This window comes from Anarrhichthys ocellatus, unplaced genomic scaffold (assembly GCF_004355925.1).
Source record: "Anarrhichthys ocellatus isolate YVR2014 unplaced genomic scaffold, GSC_Weel_1.0 scaffold5, whole genome shotgun sequence".
Lineage (NCBI taxonomy): Eukaryota > Metazoa > Chordata > Actinopteri > Perciformes > Anarhichadidae > Anarrhichthys > Anarrhichthys ocellatus.
This window is the reverse complement of record NW_022280035.1, coordinates 10,658,642-10,676,804: the sequence shown is the minus strand read 5'-3', so window position 1 is coordinate 10,676,804 and position 18,163 is coordinate 10,658,642.

The following is an 18,163-nucleotide window of genomic DNA, read 5'->3' as shown; positions in this document are numbered from 1 at the left end:
AAGTACGCTGAAACGGCTCACGTTAAACTACAATCCCCAGGCTCGGAGCGGAGTAGCCGAGGTCGCGCTGCACGTAATATGATGCGCCTCATCCGCAGCCGTTGTTTTTCTCATCGGATGTCAAAGCGCAGAGAGACGCAGGTTGTACGGGAGAGATGTGCAGACTGACCAATGGGAATTATTATCTCTGGTGTGCGATGAGGAAAACAACGATTAGCGGGCGGAGACGTGCAGAGTGGGAGAGAGCAATTTGACCCTTGTTCAATTTCTGTTGTGACAGGCTCCACATATTCTCTGGAATATGTTGGCAACGTTTATATTACGCATTCCTTCCCATGCAGCTGGATATGGAAGGTATACAATAGCATACACCATAAAGGATTTTTTGTGCACTTTATTTTATATTTCACTTTATGTTATAATTTACTTTATTTTATATTTAACTCTACATTTTAATATGTTTCTACTTTTTGCACTGTTGATTGTTGGTGATTAATGTTTATGCACCACCCGTCATGTCAAATTCCTTGTATGTGCAACATACCGTGGCAATAAATGGTTCTGATTCTGGTATATAAATTGGATGGCAGTAAAATGCGTATATGAGCATATGAGCTATTTATTATTATAGTTATTTGTTGCAGTTTTTGCTAATCTGTTGAGTCGATGTCCCACAGGAGACGGTTCCAATTAGCAGGTTTACTGAGTTACCTGTATAACTGTGAAAATACCCTTTTGATATTATTCCATGTTATGGATTTGATGTGGATTTTGTTTTTCTTCTTCTTCAAACACATTAATCCTACTTTGAAACATGCCTCAGTTTGCCAATTGTTTTGAGAGACTCCTCATCTTGTCTTGGAAACATGTGGGTGTACAAGTTAAACAGCATGATGAAGTTACGACGCCGGACAGCAGATGGCAGTATACCATCTTTAAAACTCAGTGCGTTATGCATTCAGGCTGTCACATGAAGACCATATTCCTAAACCATCTATAACACACAATGTATTTTCCTCATTCTCCCGAGACTGTCCCAGGGCCTTGGAGGCCATTTTATTCATTTAGGAAAATATACATCTTAAAGGTTAGTATTTAATTAGGCTGCAAGATGAGATCCTAAATGTAAAAACTGAAGGCCTACTTCCCCTCAACTTTGCATTGAAGAAGTTTGGTGAAATAAAGTTTTTGTAAACATTACAACAGAACCACAAAGTATTGACTGGCCGAGTATAACTGTGAAGTGTATCACAGGGATTTGTTAAATTGTTAGTCCTAATTGTGAGATTCTAAATGAAAAACATTAAATATTGGCTTTGTACTTGGGCTCAATCTGAATACATTTAAATGTAATTGCCATAAATGGCTATTAAGGGAGTTAAAACAAATCTCCTAGTACGCTCAATAGGAGTTGTCGGCCTGTGAGCACAATAAAGTAGAAACTCGGATCATAGAAGTGGAAATTAGTATATTAGGTTATCATGCCTCAGTTACCGCAGCTTAAATAATGTTCATCCTGTATTATTACAGTTATTGATGTTCCTCCCTTAGCCTGTTTATTTATCTCTGCTCATTGACGAGCCAGTCCAGTCACACAGTGCTTTACTCTCCTCAATTAGTAAGTCCAGTTTGGCTAATTTAGTCTGTTGAAGACACTATAAGGACGCTTCATGTAATTTTATGCCGACGGACAGTCGATGTGGAGACCCTATAAATTGTGTTTAAGTGGATTAATAGTGTGCTGAGCCTGTGAGCAAAGCGGTGCTGGAAGTAGTGGCTCTGTATGCCGTAGGATAATTAAATGGGCTGTACTGCATTGACAAGCTTTTCCAGCATCCATTGTTTACATGTGTTTTAGGCTCGGATGTTAGGGAGTTAAAATATAAAAAATGCTCTATTAGTATTTGTTGCAACTTTGAAGTGGGTGTCTAGCTTCTGCTTTATTATTTTATTGATTTATTTGTTTGTTTAATTTTTTTATTAACTAGCATAAAAAGCCATATGCATGAATAAAAAAAGTAATCAAATTAATGATGTGCTTTGACTCATAATGGCTTTGTAGCTGTTTCGCTAATTGTCTGGTGTTTTGTGTGTGTTATTTCAGAGAAGAGTATGGCAGACCTCAGTTAGCCTTGACTTTGAAGCGTCGCCGTTAGACGTTAGAAGAGGGCTGTGCACTAGGAATGTGAGGCTTCACCTTAATAGAGACTAGACTCAAAGGTGGATTGTCCGTGACACTGCTTGATCTTGACCTAACTGCCTGCTGTTGTGGCTCCTCTGTCTGTCATAACCCCCCCTCCAACCCCAACACATGCACACATACACACTCGCACACATGTACAGCCTAGTTTCTTTCTTTTGGAAGTGTGAACTGGACTAATATAAACACTTTTATGCATTTAGGTAGAAAAACTCAACTGTTGATGCCTCTGCATGCTGTTTTATTTATCTGCTGCAGAACTCTTCCACACAAAATTGAATCCGTCATCTACTGATTTCTCGCAGCTTTGCTTGGAATTCCTCTCGATATATAAGAAAACGCTATCGCCCCTGAGTGCTACTGCAGTTTTATTACCTGAGGTGGTCTGCCTGAATATAGCTTGCCACATGTCATTCAAAGGGAATGGCAGGTATGTGTCACTATAGTCATACATCCTAACTTGCCTTCAGCAGTAATCAGTTGCCAAGGCAACCTTAAATGGGATTATGACCTTCTGTTGTGTATAGACAAGTAAACTGTTAAAGATGTCAACATCCAAGAGACAGCATTAAGGTTTTACGTCGGTGAACATTTTATTTTCTCATCATACTAAATTAAACTGATGTCTTCTTGTGTGCGAGTAGAGCTTTTAGGAATATTTATTTTTTTTCTGTCGAGGGTGTAGTATTTATTTAATGCCATCCGAGCGTTTGTGAATAAAATAATGCCCGTCGCTGTGGGGAGGGCTGTGTGACCATGTAGCGAAGGGTCGAATACAAAGAAAGAAGGAAGCGGCAGCAGAGCGCCTGCAAGGAGGGCAGAGTGTTGGGAGGGCGGAGATGGAGAAATGGGGGGGGACGGTGGTATTTAGTATGCACGGCCAAGCTGCCCCATCTGCTTAGCGCAGCAGTCCCTGTCGTATAACTGTCTACAGGCCGTGGGCCACATAAAGAATGTCTCAGATTTGATGTAATTCCGCAAAATTAATGACAGCTTTACTCGGGATGGGCCGTGAGGGAATGATTAGTGTTTGATCGTCCATCTGATCAGTTCCCTTGGCTGTCTGCAGGAGAGATGCTCCACTATATGACTGCTGCCTATGGCAAGCACACACAGATATACCTATCCCAAAACAATCCCCAGGCCCCCGAGCTCTAGTTCAGGTTTGAGATCTGATTCCTGTTTCCCCCTCAACGCAGACGACCAATATCCTGTTAAACTCTCTGCGCTGTGACACTTCACATCAAAATGAACACCTACTGATGGGCTGCATGCAGGTCCCACCGGTGGTGTGATTGTGTACAGGGCCGTTTTTATTTCAGGCTGTGCAGTATTTCAAAGGAAAGTGGGCCAACCACCATCCAATTTAGAGAACCGAGAGGTCACACTGTGACCTTTTACAAGATGTGCTTTACTGCAGCTGTGATTGGAATTGGGTATTAGTTTTTAAAAGAGATGGGAAAAATGGATTGGGAATTTGAGTGAAGAAATTGATCCACTGGATGAATTGCAGGAGTTGGACAAGTGGAATTCCTCGCCTCGTTTTAATTCAGCCCCACATCAGCCGGCCCAACCCCCATTTCTTTCCCCCTCTTGGGCTGCTGCGTTTACAAGCGAAGGGGGCATTCTGTTTTACAAGTGAGCCTGGTGCGTCTCGGTGTGCTAGCAACATTAAAATTGAACCCGTCTTATCTGTGCAAAGCGTGAGGCTTTACATCAGAGGCTGTCGTGCTGCTGACACGAGGCTCCTGTGTGCTTTTATGTAATGTGATGCAGTCAAAAACCCAGAGGACAATTAAAGTGAGCTTATAGATAAACAAGTGATTGAAGATGTGGGTGTGTGGAATGTAAGGTAGATTTGGTGGGAGGGCGGTTAACTTTGTTAACAAGGCCAAGTCCAAGAAATCACGTGTTTCTCAGCCAAATCAAGTGTCATCATCACTTTATAAACGGACCGATCTGGGGGAAAATGTTGTTTTCAAAGTCGTACTTATTTTGTGCTGAGTTGCATATGGCAAAGCTAATTTCCCATCTGACCATTAGTACTCTGGTCCAGTACCAAGCACAGGGAGCCTAATTCAACAAAGGCTCGGGGAGGGTGGTTTCTGCCAACACAGATTGTCGGACAGATTGGCAATCCTTCACCGTGTATGGATGCAGTGTTTTTTCCTGAAATTGTTGGTCATTATAACAAATTACTTGCAAAAACACCATTAAAGTAAACAAAAATCCTCTTGCATCTGTTTTGATGCTAGGTCTGTTCCAGTTCAATTACACCTCGGTTCATTATCCTCTGTTTTCCTCTTTCCCCAGTGTTTTTCCATTTTTGTACTCTTTGTATTCTGTATTTTTTTTTGTTTGTTTTTTTATTTATTTTTTATTTTTTCCCCCATAACAATGTCTTTCCAAATGACTTGAACGTATCTCCTCTCCTTCCTAATCGGCATCCTCTTCTTTCTTGGCCCACTCCTCCCCCACTGCTTTCTCTTTCTCCTCCACATTTTATATTTTTGGCCGAGCTGCGGACCTTTCTTAGCGCAGTGACCTTTCTGGTTTTAAATTAAGCCCCACTGCGGCATGTCTCTTCATAGACCGCCAGTTACGAGCCTTCAGAGAACTGCAAAAAAATAACGATTTTGATGAAATGGCCCCTTTAAAAATCTCTTCCAAATTCCTTTTACATTTTTCTTTTCCCCCTTTCTGGTTGCATTAATATTCACACTAATGAGGAACATCCTAAAGAGCAGCCCATGGAAAATGTGAGATGAGAAACATGCACATGCCTCCCCACATGCACATCATACACACACTGTTGCTCATTGCTAATGGGTTCTAATCAAATGCCGTGTATGTTTGAAGTGATTTATGGAAACCGGGCAGCGTATGCTTGCAATGTGATTGCTTAATCAGAAAGAGACCATTTTTCAATGGATAACCCGGTTTGTGGCTTTTTAGAGGAGACCATGCTTGACATTATATGATTAATACGTTTCTATTAAATTCTGTTTAGATGTTGAAGTCTTTTTTCTGCACTGACGTCATGTTATTACCCGGATTTTGTTTCAACACTTCAAATATGCCCAAAAGTTCACCGATTGTCAACGGGCCAGTGATGTGTTGGGAAACGAGGTGATAATAAACCTCAGTGCGCTGTCATACAGGACCTCCCAGGTGCTGAGTAAGGTTGTAATAGCTTTGTTAACTATCGTCATCCTCTCGTGTCCTGCGCATAATCCTGCCTTGCTTTTGCAAAATGAGGAATCTGACTCAGTCAACCAAAGCGTGACACATAAATGCACCAAATTAAATTGAAACGAGCTGTGTTCGCTTTCCAAATTAATTTAAAACCATATACCTGTTCATTGCACGCCTGTACAGCTCAAGACAGAAAAAGCAACAGCTATCACGGGGAATAATCACAGCAATCAATTCTTAGTTCACGCTACACAACTTCCTGATTTTCCGCTCACAGTTTGAGGAGCTTCAGGACAAAAGCCCCAGATCCGAGGCAATTCCGCGTTGCCTCAGTGCTCGCACATTGGCACTCGAGCGCTGTGTGAACTGGTAAAAGATGCAAACCACGAGGCTCCCAGCTGCATCGCAGACATCTAGCATGCTAAATATCTGGATCCGTCAGGGAGCTACAGCTAATAAGTCACCTGGCCCATAGCCTACCTGTGTGTGCAGTGTGCTGCATTTGCAACACGGACCAAAGTTGTTGTCGTTGTTGCACCTAGGGTGTTAAATGTCTGCATGAATAAACATGAGACAGACTGATCTATGTAGGGGAAATAGTGTAGAAACCGGCTAACACGTGTGCTGACAGCAACATCAACAAGCATGTTTATATGCCCGTGTCACTTCTCGTATGCGTTTTGGTGACAAAGCGTAATTTGGAGACCTCATCTTGGATTCCAGATGACGAATCTTGTACTGTGACCTCCTGTCACCGGTTGGTCATGTTGTGTAAAATCCACGACTCCTAATTGATTAGAAGTAGTTGTGTAGTTTGAACAGTACACCCTGTTTCGGTCCTTATGGGAGAAGTCTTCCAATGGGTGTTGTGGATAAAAACCAAGTTGTATTAATGAATACACTACTTCACTATGATATACTCATGAACCTGTGTGTGATGCATACCAATAACCTTTATTTAATCAGATAATCTCATTGAGATCAAGATTTCTTTTGCAAGAATGACCGGAGTAGCATAAACTGTACAACAGCATTGGAGAAAAGTTTCAAATCCCAAAGTGGGATAAGACATTTAAGTTTTTCAATTCTTTGTAGGCCATTGATGGGGAACATCAATATTTGAAGGAAGTCTTTTCCAATTCAATATTAATCTGTGCAGTATCTAGAGTCCTGAGATCTGCTCTGGTACTTCTGCACATCCTTTCTATATTTAAATACTCTTGCCACTTTTATAATATACTTGTTTTAAATTACTGTTATCTGTTTGCTTGTTACCACATTTTATTGTACCGTACATTTTAATATATTTCTATTTTTAAATTATGTCTTGGTTATTGCACTGTGTTCATTGTTTGTTGTTATGCACCAGTCACCAAGTCAAATTCCTTGTATGTGTAACATTCTGATTCTGCAGCTTTCAGTTTGAGAAGAGATGTGATGTACAAAGGCAGCTTTATTAGAAGACCTTCACAAACAAAGATGATGGAATGTAATTCACTTCTTGCTAATGAGGACAAGCCTGCTTGTTCACATAGTGCACAGTGATTATATACAGTGGGTACGGAAAGTATTCAGACCCCTTTAAATTTTTCACTTTGTTTCATTACAGCCATTTGCTAAAATCAAAAAAGTTCATTTTATTTCTCATTAATGTACACTCAGCACCCCATCTTGACAGAAAAAAACAGATGTAGAAATTTTTGCAAATTTATTAAAAAAGAAAAACTGAAATATCACATGGTCATAAGTATTCAGACCCTTTGCTGTGACACTCATATTTAACTCGCATGCTGTCCATTTCTTCTGATCCTCCTTGAGATGGTTCTACTCCTTCATTGGAGTCCAGCTGTGTTTAATTAAACTGATTGGACTTGATTAGGAAAGACACACACCTGTCTATATAAGACCTTACAGCTCACAGTGCATGTCAGAGCAAATGAGAATCATGAGGTCGAAGGAACTGCCCAAGGAGCTCAGAGACAGAATTGTGGCAAGGCACAGATCTGGCCAAGGTTACAAAAGAATTTCTGCAGCACTCGAGGTTCCTAAGAGCACAGTGGCCTCCATAATCCTTAAATGGAAGAAGTTTGGGACGACCAGAACTCTTCCTAGACCTGGCCGTCCAGCCAAACTGAGCAATCGTGGAAGAAGAGCCTTGGTGAGAGAGGTAAAGAAGAACCCAAAGATCACTGTGGCTGAGCTCCAGAGATGCAGTAGGGAGATGGGAGAAAGTTCCACAAAGTCAACTATCACTGCAGCCCTCCACCAGTCGGGGCTTTATGGCAGAGTGGCCCGACGGAAGCCTCTCCTCAGTGCAAGACATATGAAAGCCCGCATAGAGTTTGCCAAAAAACACATGAAGGACTCCCAGACTATGAGAAATAAGATTCTCTGGTCTGATGAGACCAAGATTGAACTTTTTGGCGTTAATTCTAAGCGGTATGTGTGGAGAAAACCAGGCACTGCTCATCACCTGCCCAATACAATCCCAACAGTGAAACATGGTGGTGGCAGCATCATGCTATGGGGGTGTTTCTCAGCTGCAGGGACAGGACGACTGGTTGCAATTGAAGGAAAGATGAATGCGGCCAAGTACAGAGATATCCTGGAAGAAAACCTCTTCCAGAGTGCTCTGGACCTCAGACTGGGCCGAAGGTTCACCTTCCAACAAGACAATGACCCTAAGCACACAGCTAAAATAACACAGGAGTGGCTTCGGAACAACTCTGACCATTCTTGACTGGCCCAGCCAGAGCCCTGACCTAAACCCAATTGAGCATCTCTGGAGAGACCTGAAAATGGCTGTCCACCAACGTTCACCATACAACCTGACGGAACTGGAGAGGATCTGCAAGGAAGAATGGCAGAGGATCCCCAAATCCAGGTGTGAAAAACTTGTTGCATCATTCCCAAGAAGACTCATGGCTGTACTAGCTCAAAAGGGTGTTTCTACTCAATACTGAGCAAAGGGTCTGAATACTTATGACCATGTGATATTTCAGTTTTTCTTTTTTAATAAATTTGCAAAAATTTCTACATTTCTTTTTTTTTCTGTCAAGATGGGGTGCTGAGTGTACATTAATGAGAAATAAAATGAACTTTTTTGATTTTAGCAAATGGCTGCAATGAAACAGAGTGAAAAATTTAAAGGGGTCTGAATACTTTCCGTACCCACTGTATATTGAAGCAAAGGGCACGTTGGTACCTTAAATTCTGGAAGAACTTGGCACCATACTGGGTTTATTGCTCTGGGAGGATTGCTATATTTAAGCACATTAGAGCTGCACTTTTTCCACTTCTATATTGTATGTCATAAAATTTCCATCCTCATCCTACCAAGGGGAAAAAAAAAAAAGTGGAAAATTCAGAGCAACAAAATATGCAAGCATCAAATTTGTGGGTTTTCTCTACTCAACAGATTGGTCCTCCCCTCTAAGGGAAGAGCACACTGTAGCTTTGCATACTAATCCCCTCCTCCCCGATATGGGCTGCATAACAACATGCAGTGATGATTTCTGGGGACTCTCTCCTTAAGGTGCTTCTTGTAGTCTTGGTAACCCTAATGAAATATGGGCCAGCCCAGTTAAAACATGTATGGTATTACCCCATTCAAGGGTGTGTCCTCCTGGGTGTCTATGAATCACTGATCTCATCAGACTGGTTCTCTCCCTCTCTTTCCTTCACTCTCTCCCTTCCTTCGCTCCCCTCCCCCATTCCCTGTCACACTCCAAGTCCCCTGGGGCGTCTGTCTGGGATCTGCCAGGCTCATCAGTGTAGGAGAGAAGGCTAACTGGGAGCCCGTACTGGCTGTAAATCTGACCAGAGAGGGAGGGGAACCTGCAGTGGCCACACTTCCACTGCAGCTCGATAAGTCCGACAGCCCTCTCGCACACTGAGAACCTCTCTCTTGCGTCAACATATGCAGACACTCGTGAACCCAAATCCTCAACAAGGCTGTTTTTTCTCAGGTGTTCACTGACATCAATGCTCACCTTACTTGGTGTCACAACAATTATTGTCTTAAACTGAGAGTGATCTTTACCATTTTTAACACAATCAGCATGCAAATCCTTAACAGAGCATGTGCCTTTTAAAGGAAACAAGACAAACACGTTTTAGAGCTTGTGAGATATAGTGAGGGTGTTTTATTGTCGACCCCTTACACTATTGTGTGTCAGTTTTGCTGCTTGATAAAAAAATGACTTACACGATTCATTGATATGCCTGTATCTGGGAGAGAAGACTCTCCAAACGAATACATGTATTGTGTGGATAGAGAGGTATGTACTTTTTGTGTTGTGTTTACCATTTCCTAGAAGGAGGATGACAGCAAATATGTTCTGCTGAGGAGGTGATGAGAGTTGGGTGGCATGCTATCAAAGGAGTGAGAAGTATTCTTTAATCCACGGGGCTATGCAGAGGCCATTTCAGTCTCTGAGTCGCTATAAAGCCCTGGAAGCCTCGTACTGATCTGGACTGCAATGCAGTGAGGTGGGCCCTTCTCTCTCATACATACATTAATTTAGTTGGGTGTGATACCATTCCATACACATAGACACACACCCTCCCTCTCCTTATCTGGGGAAATAAGCATTTTTACAGAGTTTGAGCTGTAAAAGGAGAGGAGCAGATAGCCCATAAATCTACCCATAAAAACGTTAAGTTGTCAGAGGTGCCATCAGCCATCAATCGTGTGCGGCAAGCTGATGAAGGGGAAATAGGTGATAAAAAAAACAGCATTTTAGGGAAATTATGTCCAGTCTTCCATTTGCGAAGTGCTGCAGTCGCATCGCGGCAGAATCTTAATCGCTGGCTGGTGTGGCCGGGGACTGTTCCTTGGTGTGACGGTGAGGAGGAGCACACCCTGGTGGGAGGGTTGGATATTGAGGAGGAGACGGGAGCCATGGGGGAAGAGGGGGGGTTGGGGCGGCGTTGTAGAAAATTATACAACAAGCATAAATCACTTCTACACTACCGTTTTTCTCCCTCCCCTCATTTTCTCGCTTCCCCCATCTCCCTCGCACGCTCTCTTCCTCTTTCTCTGTTTCTTTCTATCCATAATAACTGTGCATCTCCCTCTGCTCCTCACCCTGATGTCCCACTGGCTTTCTGCCCTTTTATTCTTCCTTCAGTCCCTGGCCATACATGCTCTTCATTTGATGCACTGCTGGTCACCTTCTCTACCCCACATTCCATCCATCGCAACTTCATTTCCACTGTGGTTTGTTTACATGCTTTCTTTATTGATCCGCTTTTTGTTGCCTACCGGGGATTTATCCCCTGTCCATGGGACGGTATTAGCGAACCTTGAGATTGACTTGTCTCTCTAAGATGGTTCAGATATAGTCTGTACTTGAAATAAAAGAAAGCACCATCCGGGCCGACACTTATTTTACACTTTATCAGACAGCACTGTGACATGATTCCTGGTTGCTTCTTTATTGTTGGATTTTCCTCCTCACACAGAAAAACAACCTGTGATGCTTTTATATCCAACGGCATTTTAATACAAGGCGGATTCACTGAAACGGCTTTTGAGGCGAAAGTAAATTACGCTATACCCCGTAGCTTTTAAAAAAAATATTAACTTGTGTATAATACAGTGCGTCTTATTCATGTAAGTGTAAGGAAGTGTAGATTTGTAGCACAGAAATTATATAAAGGCATCATGTGAGATGGCCTATTGAGCTGATGAATGCTTTCGCTGTCTGATCTGTGACTCCCCCTTTAATCTAAGGTCATTTGTTAATTAATTTGAATAGCCTTACAGGCTCCAGTGGTCCTGGTTGAGTGATGTCATTCTGCACTGAGCAGACTTTAAGCGCTGTGAAATGGATGCAGTGATGCATGTCCATCTGCAGTAGCCCCTCTAGTATATTCTGCCCCGTGTCTATTTATCACGGCCACAGGAAGGTGTTACTGGGCACAAAGCAGTCATTAAGGACGGAAAAGTGGCAACGCCGTGTTTCCCACTTAAAAATGGTGACAGAGTGGACACTTGATTTGAGTGTATATAGCCAATAGTTGGGGTTCTGATGAGTTTATGAAGTTAAAATGTTCATATAGGACTGGTACAATGCTGGCTTCATTCACTGAAGTAACTGGTCACCGACCAAGAGATTCTCTGTGGTCCTGGTGGTTTACGGTTGAGAGTTAAAGATGCTCCCTGGCAGAGTGATCACAGTTAGCCAAGTCTCGTGTCAGGGGCTGTGCTGCCACCCTTAGATAGACTGAGGTACTGTAATGCAGTATCCACTCCCCAACAGTTTCGGTGGGCTACTCTGCAGTTCAGTCACACAGCATGTTTGTGTGACAGAGGGTAGTTTAACAACACAGCTAGTGTACCATGGGCATGCAGGCTTTATGTAAAAAGAACTGTCAGAAAGATATACTGTCCAACTGTTTAAGCTTTTCTACCCTCTCAGTGCCATTAATGTTTAAAAACTAGGCATTAACTTTGTGAGCAGTCCTGTATTCCCTCGCATTTTAAGGTTTTGTTATAAATTTAGTCCATCATGTGTCGCTTTACCATGTTCGTATACTGTCTTTTATATTTTTTGATCATTTGATTGGCTTTCTTTTTGCGCATGAACTTTTACTTCTACAGTATATCCGTTGCTGTGGCTGCTTTATGGCTTAGTCATAAGTATGTTATTTCCCCCCATATAAAGCTGAAACACAGGGGTCCCTGGCTCGGATTGAAACAGTTCTCCATGCATATGTAATCTGTATAACTGCTGCTTACTAGCCAAAAACTGGAGCAATTTAATTATTAGTTTTGGCTTTTAAACATTGCCAGAAAACTTGAAATGAAAAGGAAAGGCTCTGATCTCAGCTGTAGATTACCGTAGTACGTTAATGCACGAGACCAAAGACCAGGGAATTTGCTGTCAATGGCAATAATTAGTTAATTTGTCTAGATTGCAGTTCGTTTTTATTTGTAGTTTTTGAAAGATGAGGCTACCAAAATCTGGTCTTCACTCGAGGGTATGCACCGTTGCAAAGCTCGGAATACCATCATGTATCTTATCTTTCCGAAGCTCGTTTTTTTTTCTTCTTTTTTTTTCATGATTTAAGTGATAAAACTCTAGGAGTTGCAGATGGCGTACTTCCTAGTTGATCTTAAGACGGTTGCAATACCACTTATTTACATAAACCCCAAACAATGCAGACGGCATTAATGAGAAGGTGAATATGACACATTTGTCAGACACTGGACTGTTTTTCTGGGGTTTTCTGTTGTAGGGAGTGGTTTTCCTTTCTTGACATTTTAGTGCAGTTACAGCTGTATCTGCCAGGGGGCAGTCGAGCACACGCATCAAGGCAGCAGAAAGTCACAGTCCTGCCTCTGCAGATCTCCATCGCTCCCTTTGTGGCAATATTGCTGCTTCTGTCCTTTTTTTATCAGAAGATATCTAAAGCAAGTGGCTAATTCAGCTTATCTGTGTAATGTTATATATATGTAATGTCATTGTTGAGATTAGCACTACCGTTTGAATTATTTTGAGTAGTGGATATAGTTCTGTGAAGCTCGGCTGTAATTATTAAGCACTCACTGGTTTATATCCCCTATTAATGTTCTCTTCATTAGCATTAAATCATGTTAGTCATTTTCTATTTGCAGGTTAGAGGAAGCAAAAAGAGGGATGGAGTGAAAATGGTCTTATCCACAGTACAATGTCATCAAAAAACAATGTTAAGAATGTAACGCATTAATGTTGAAGCATTGAAAAAGTTTAAACGGCATGCATAAAAAGAACATTTATTCACTCCAAAGTAAGCTTGCCAGTTGCAGTTCAATGAATTCAAAATGTGGAGTTGTAATTTTGAACCCATAAAACTGTTAAAAGAATTTTATTCATTTCACTAATACTTATTTCACTACTCGTCCCATTTATGAGCAATAAGAAATAGATACATTAATGTTATTGCTCATTTGAATAATGGTGCCGCACTAAACTTCTAACTGAACATTCACAGAATAGTTTTGTTTTTTAATTTATTTTCAACCAAAGAAAGTAAAAACAAGTAGTGATTTCAGGCCACTAATGATTGTTTTTCTTTTATTATTATTTATATTTATTCTAATGCTTCTTTATGTGTTTATAATAGATTATAATAAAATTCATTATGGCGGTTTGTTTTCATTCACAAGAGTAATTTGTTTCCTGCCTCTCAGCACTTTTGCTCAGCGGGTGTGTGTGGAAAGGTATGTTGCATAGCATGCTGTGTAGGTCTATACGTTATTGTGCGGTAAAGGTGATTATATCCTGGCTTTAAAGTTAACTTGTTTTCTAAGCCCAATGTCACTTCTGTTTCCTCAGCCCTCCGTAGAAGAAAAGTCATAAACCTTTTTTTTTTTTTTTTTTTTTTTTTTTTGAGCAGCAGTGTTAAAAAGAACACCTGTAACTCGATAGAGACTTCTCTGCTCAAATGCCAGAGGCAACTTTATGACTCATGAGAATGGGGGCACACGGCTAAATAGATAGTTTGTGTACAAGCCTATGTTCTCGTCGAGCATTCCCTTGGTTTCAAACAAAACGTGCGTTTGGACAACATCTGAATGGAAGCCATTTTGGTTTGGCCTTATGTTTGCTCAGCCCTGGGATTGTGCAGGCGCTAGTGGGGGATGGGTGGGCTGCTGCAGCTACCCCTACCCTGCAGACTCCTGTTAATGTTTTAGTCATTCTGGAGCCGCTGGGAGACAGATTCAGTCAAAAAGCATTTGAGTACCCTCAGGTCCTCAGAGTGATTTACTGCGTATTTGGACATCTGCAAAGAGCTTTTGCACCTTCAAATTCTCTCTCTCTCCCTGACTATCCCTCTTTGCAGTAGTAAACCCTTGGGAATGTTCTGTCATACTGAATCACCTTGAAGGTATCCAAGGTATAGTCACTTCCTGTCACCTTCTCCTTCAATGATCCACTCCTCCCTCTCTTCAACCCTTCCATCTTACCTCATCTTTCTATCGCCTTCAAACCTTCTGCTCGGGCCCCAACCACACCCCTCTCGTCTCGGACATCAGATTTAATGTGTGCTGCTCCTGTGTCTCTTAGCCCACCTCTTGTGCACCAGCTGGACACATCAATCCATGTGACAGGTGCTTGTCAGTCGGCTCCTTCCAGGGCAGCAACCCGAAAAGGAAACGCAAAGTCTTAGATGGCACAACTCTATCAGGGGAAGAGAACATTTGTCAATATATGAACACATCTTTATAGGATATCTATCGTCACTAAAAAGACAAGTGTAGGTAGCTGATAAGCAGTTCTGAGTAAGTTACGTTACCTTGACAAGTTGTATTTCCTGCTTTGTTGCCTATGGCGGCCACCCTGAGTCAAGTGAAGAGGATAGCTGTCAGTGGTCATCAATAACAGGTCTGTGTGGTGTGTGGGGTGCAGGCTGTGTGGCATGTGTTTTAGAAGCGATGGCCAGAGGCTCTCTGTCTCTGCAGCTCTGAAAATATGGTTCCATTAGCATGTGTGTCTCCATAACTGGGGCTGTTGCTGAAGAGGCCCAACCATATCTGGTATGCAGTGTTTAGGAGGTACGCAGACAGGATAATTGCTGGGCAGAAACTGGCCGTAGCTCCAGACTTTCAAGTACTCATTACCTTTGAGCGTTTTACACCCCAAGTGGCTGAATAGCCCAGGGGAAACGAGGTCTGCATTGATTTATTGCTCACCCTTTTCTTAAGACCAAGTCCAACTCAATCAGCCACCACAGAAGTCTCAAAATTTGAGTATTTAATATCATTAATGTTTGACTGGTTAGTTTTTGCACATAGGAATCTGAATGCCGTAGAAGTAAACATGTAAAGTAGAACGAGTGTGCTCAGCCTTTTTCCCTTACTGCTGCATTCCTTGAAATGTTTGGCTGCATTTCAAAACCACTGCTGTCTCTCTGCCAGTACCAGTGTTTAAACACAAGAACAAAGTGTTCTCATTGAGGGGGAGATAGATTTGGTACCATGTCGGGGTAAATAACGGGTATCAGGAAACGGTATCTGCGCACAAAATAATTTGTCGGTTAGCTTTTGTTTGCTGCAATTGTTTAATAGTGTAGGACTACAAAGTTCTTAATTCTGTTTTTGTTTTTTTTGTGTATGAATACATAAGTGTAAGTAAAACTACGCTAAAAGATTAACTGTCGTGTCTCCCTCTTTATCTCCCTCGCCTCCCTCATATTCTTGTTAAAACACACAAAAAAGCATTCATAATTAGTTGCATATGGTGCTCAACTGGCATACCCAATTATTTGTGTGTAAGCCAAGACATATTTACAGTAAAATGTTATGTCTTGCTATAAACATATTTATTGTTATATTATACACTCGTGGGGATGGCAAAGTGATTGACACCACAATGGGGAAAAGAGTAGAGAGGCTGTGTGTGACTTTTCATTCCATTAGGAGCCATTTTTTTATGTTCATATCTTTGTTACAGTCTTGTTTGTGTTGTCAAATCTTTATTCAACATTTAGCATTTATTTCCTTAATTGGATGAAATACAGAAGCTGTCTACAGTTAACGCAATACTTGTGCAAAGAAACTCAAATGGGTAAGAAATCTGCCTTTGTGTGACATATGTACAGTTTTGTATATATGACATGTCAGGTTTTGATAAAACTGTAAATTTAACTTTTTTTACCACCGCCAAATGTTTTGTTTTTAATTATTTTCTTTAAGTTGATTGCAAGCAAATGCAACAAATCTGATAAATTCGTTAAAGAAACAATTCTCTGACTTAATCTTAGAATGAGCTTAGATATTATTGTTAGTATTTATTGGAGGTATATTGTATTCAATTGCATAATATTTTACAGGGTTTCTTTTATTATATCCACAAAGTGTGAAAGTTTGTCTAAGTACAATAAACGGTTCTCTTTCACCATGTCAGGTGACGCAGTGCAACATATCCTCAAACAACTCATGGGACATCTTACGAAAAATTCTTCTTAATTTTTCGTGTTTTTTCATATGCTTGCCAAGCAACACGTGTCAATTTCCGCTTCTTAAATACACATAGTCTTTGTTAAACTTCCATCTTAACAGGAAACAACTTTGCTAGATTTAGGCAACAAAGCTGCTTTGGTTAGGTTTAGGAAAAGACGATGATTTGGGTTAAAATAGCTACGGAAGTGGTGTTATATAAGGCCTATATAAGTTACGGACTAATAACTCAATATTTAGGTTAAAATACAGAAGTTACATGACAAATATATCAATGTTGTGACTTCTGGTTATACACTGGACACAAACAGCGTGTTTAACCCAAGCATCTGCCCCGACCTCCTCCCTACGTGGAGTTTTTATTCTTCCTTGTCCGTGATTACGTGGAATAAATACAAATTCATTTTGTAAAATAAATTACAGTGCGTTAGTTTTGGTAGGTATGCCTACGACACGGTGTATGTAAAACAGCCTGCAAAGTGATACATAGGTGTCTTATGTTGACTACAAGGATATTGCACACTTGGCTACATTTTGATATCTGTTCATATAAGTTTAAACTAATTATCTGTGCATTGTAAATGTATGTGTTGTTGCCTCAGTCAGTTCATTCCAAACCGGAGGACGTTTTGGCTCGTCTCAGGATTTCGCACGAATTAGAGCTGGAATATCAGTCTGTTTGAACAAACCCCTGCTCAGCCCTCAAAGGTATAGCTTGAAGTATGCTTAGCCTGAGCCAGCAGTCGTTACTTGCCAGCACTGTAAATGCCCAGATGTCAGTACCTAACCAAAGCTTGACATGAGGAAAAATGATTAAGACGAGCAGAATCTCCGATAAACACAAAACACCAACAGCTGCTGTGAGGTAAATACTTCCTTGAGGTTATCGTATCCTTTAAAATCCATCAGAACAACTAATGCATTTTCAAACGGTAGCTTTAAAGTATGTACGTATATGGGATCCACAATGATCAACTATTTCCATAGAGGTTAATGACTCATTTACAATGTACTCAAGAGTTTTGTTGGACATTGTGACAGATTGCAGTTTATATATTGACATTTAATTTATTCAATCTCCAGTCAAAAATAAAAAAAGTGAAATAGCTATTTGACTAGAGGCTAACTAATGGCTTCCATGTTGCTCTGAAATAGTTAGTAGTGTTTGTGTAGACAAAGAGTTGGACAGCGGTAGTGAAAAAGAGAACATGTGACTGGAAGCATATTGTCTATAATTACGTAGTATCAGTCATTGCTGTAATGGAATGTGGGTAGACTCCTTCACGGGTGTCAAAAAAAAAGACGGGAAACATTTCTGAATAATTAATATGGAAAAATCGTTGAAGGCAGGAAAAGCCTTGGTGGAAACATGTTGTGTAGAGACATATTTCCTCCATTTTGTCAGAAATGTGACCAATGAATATGGATCCTTTTCTGTTGGTGCAGTTCGTCCCCAGAGCCACACTGTACTCACCCTTTCTTTGATGCAAAACAAAGGGTTTTGTGGTCCGATTTAAAAATACTTTTTTTCCTTTTGCAAGGATTTTATGACACTGGTATATGCATATACTTGCGTAAACATTCAAAGGGACACATTAAGGCTCCAGACATGGGTGTTTGCTTATGCAGAAATGGAAAACCGTGAAGTAGAGTGAAAACTGCTTAGCTGAAGGGAATTAAAGATCATGTCTAATGCCCGTTAGTGGTTAACTCTCTAGAGGGACAGCAGTGGCAGTGAAGAGTGCTGCACCACAGAAAGTGAGTGAGATTCACAGCTTTTGCTGTTGTAGACGACTTAAAGAACCGTGCCGATCCATCAT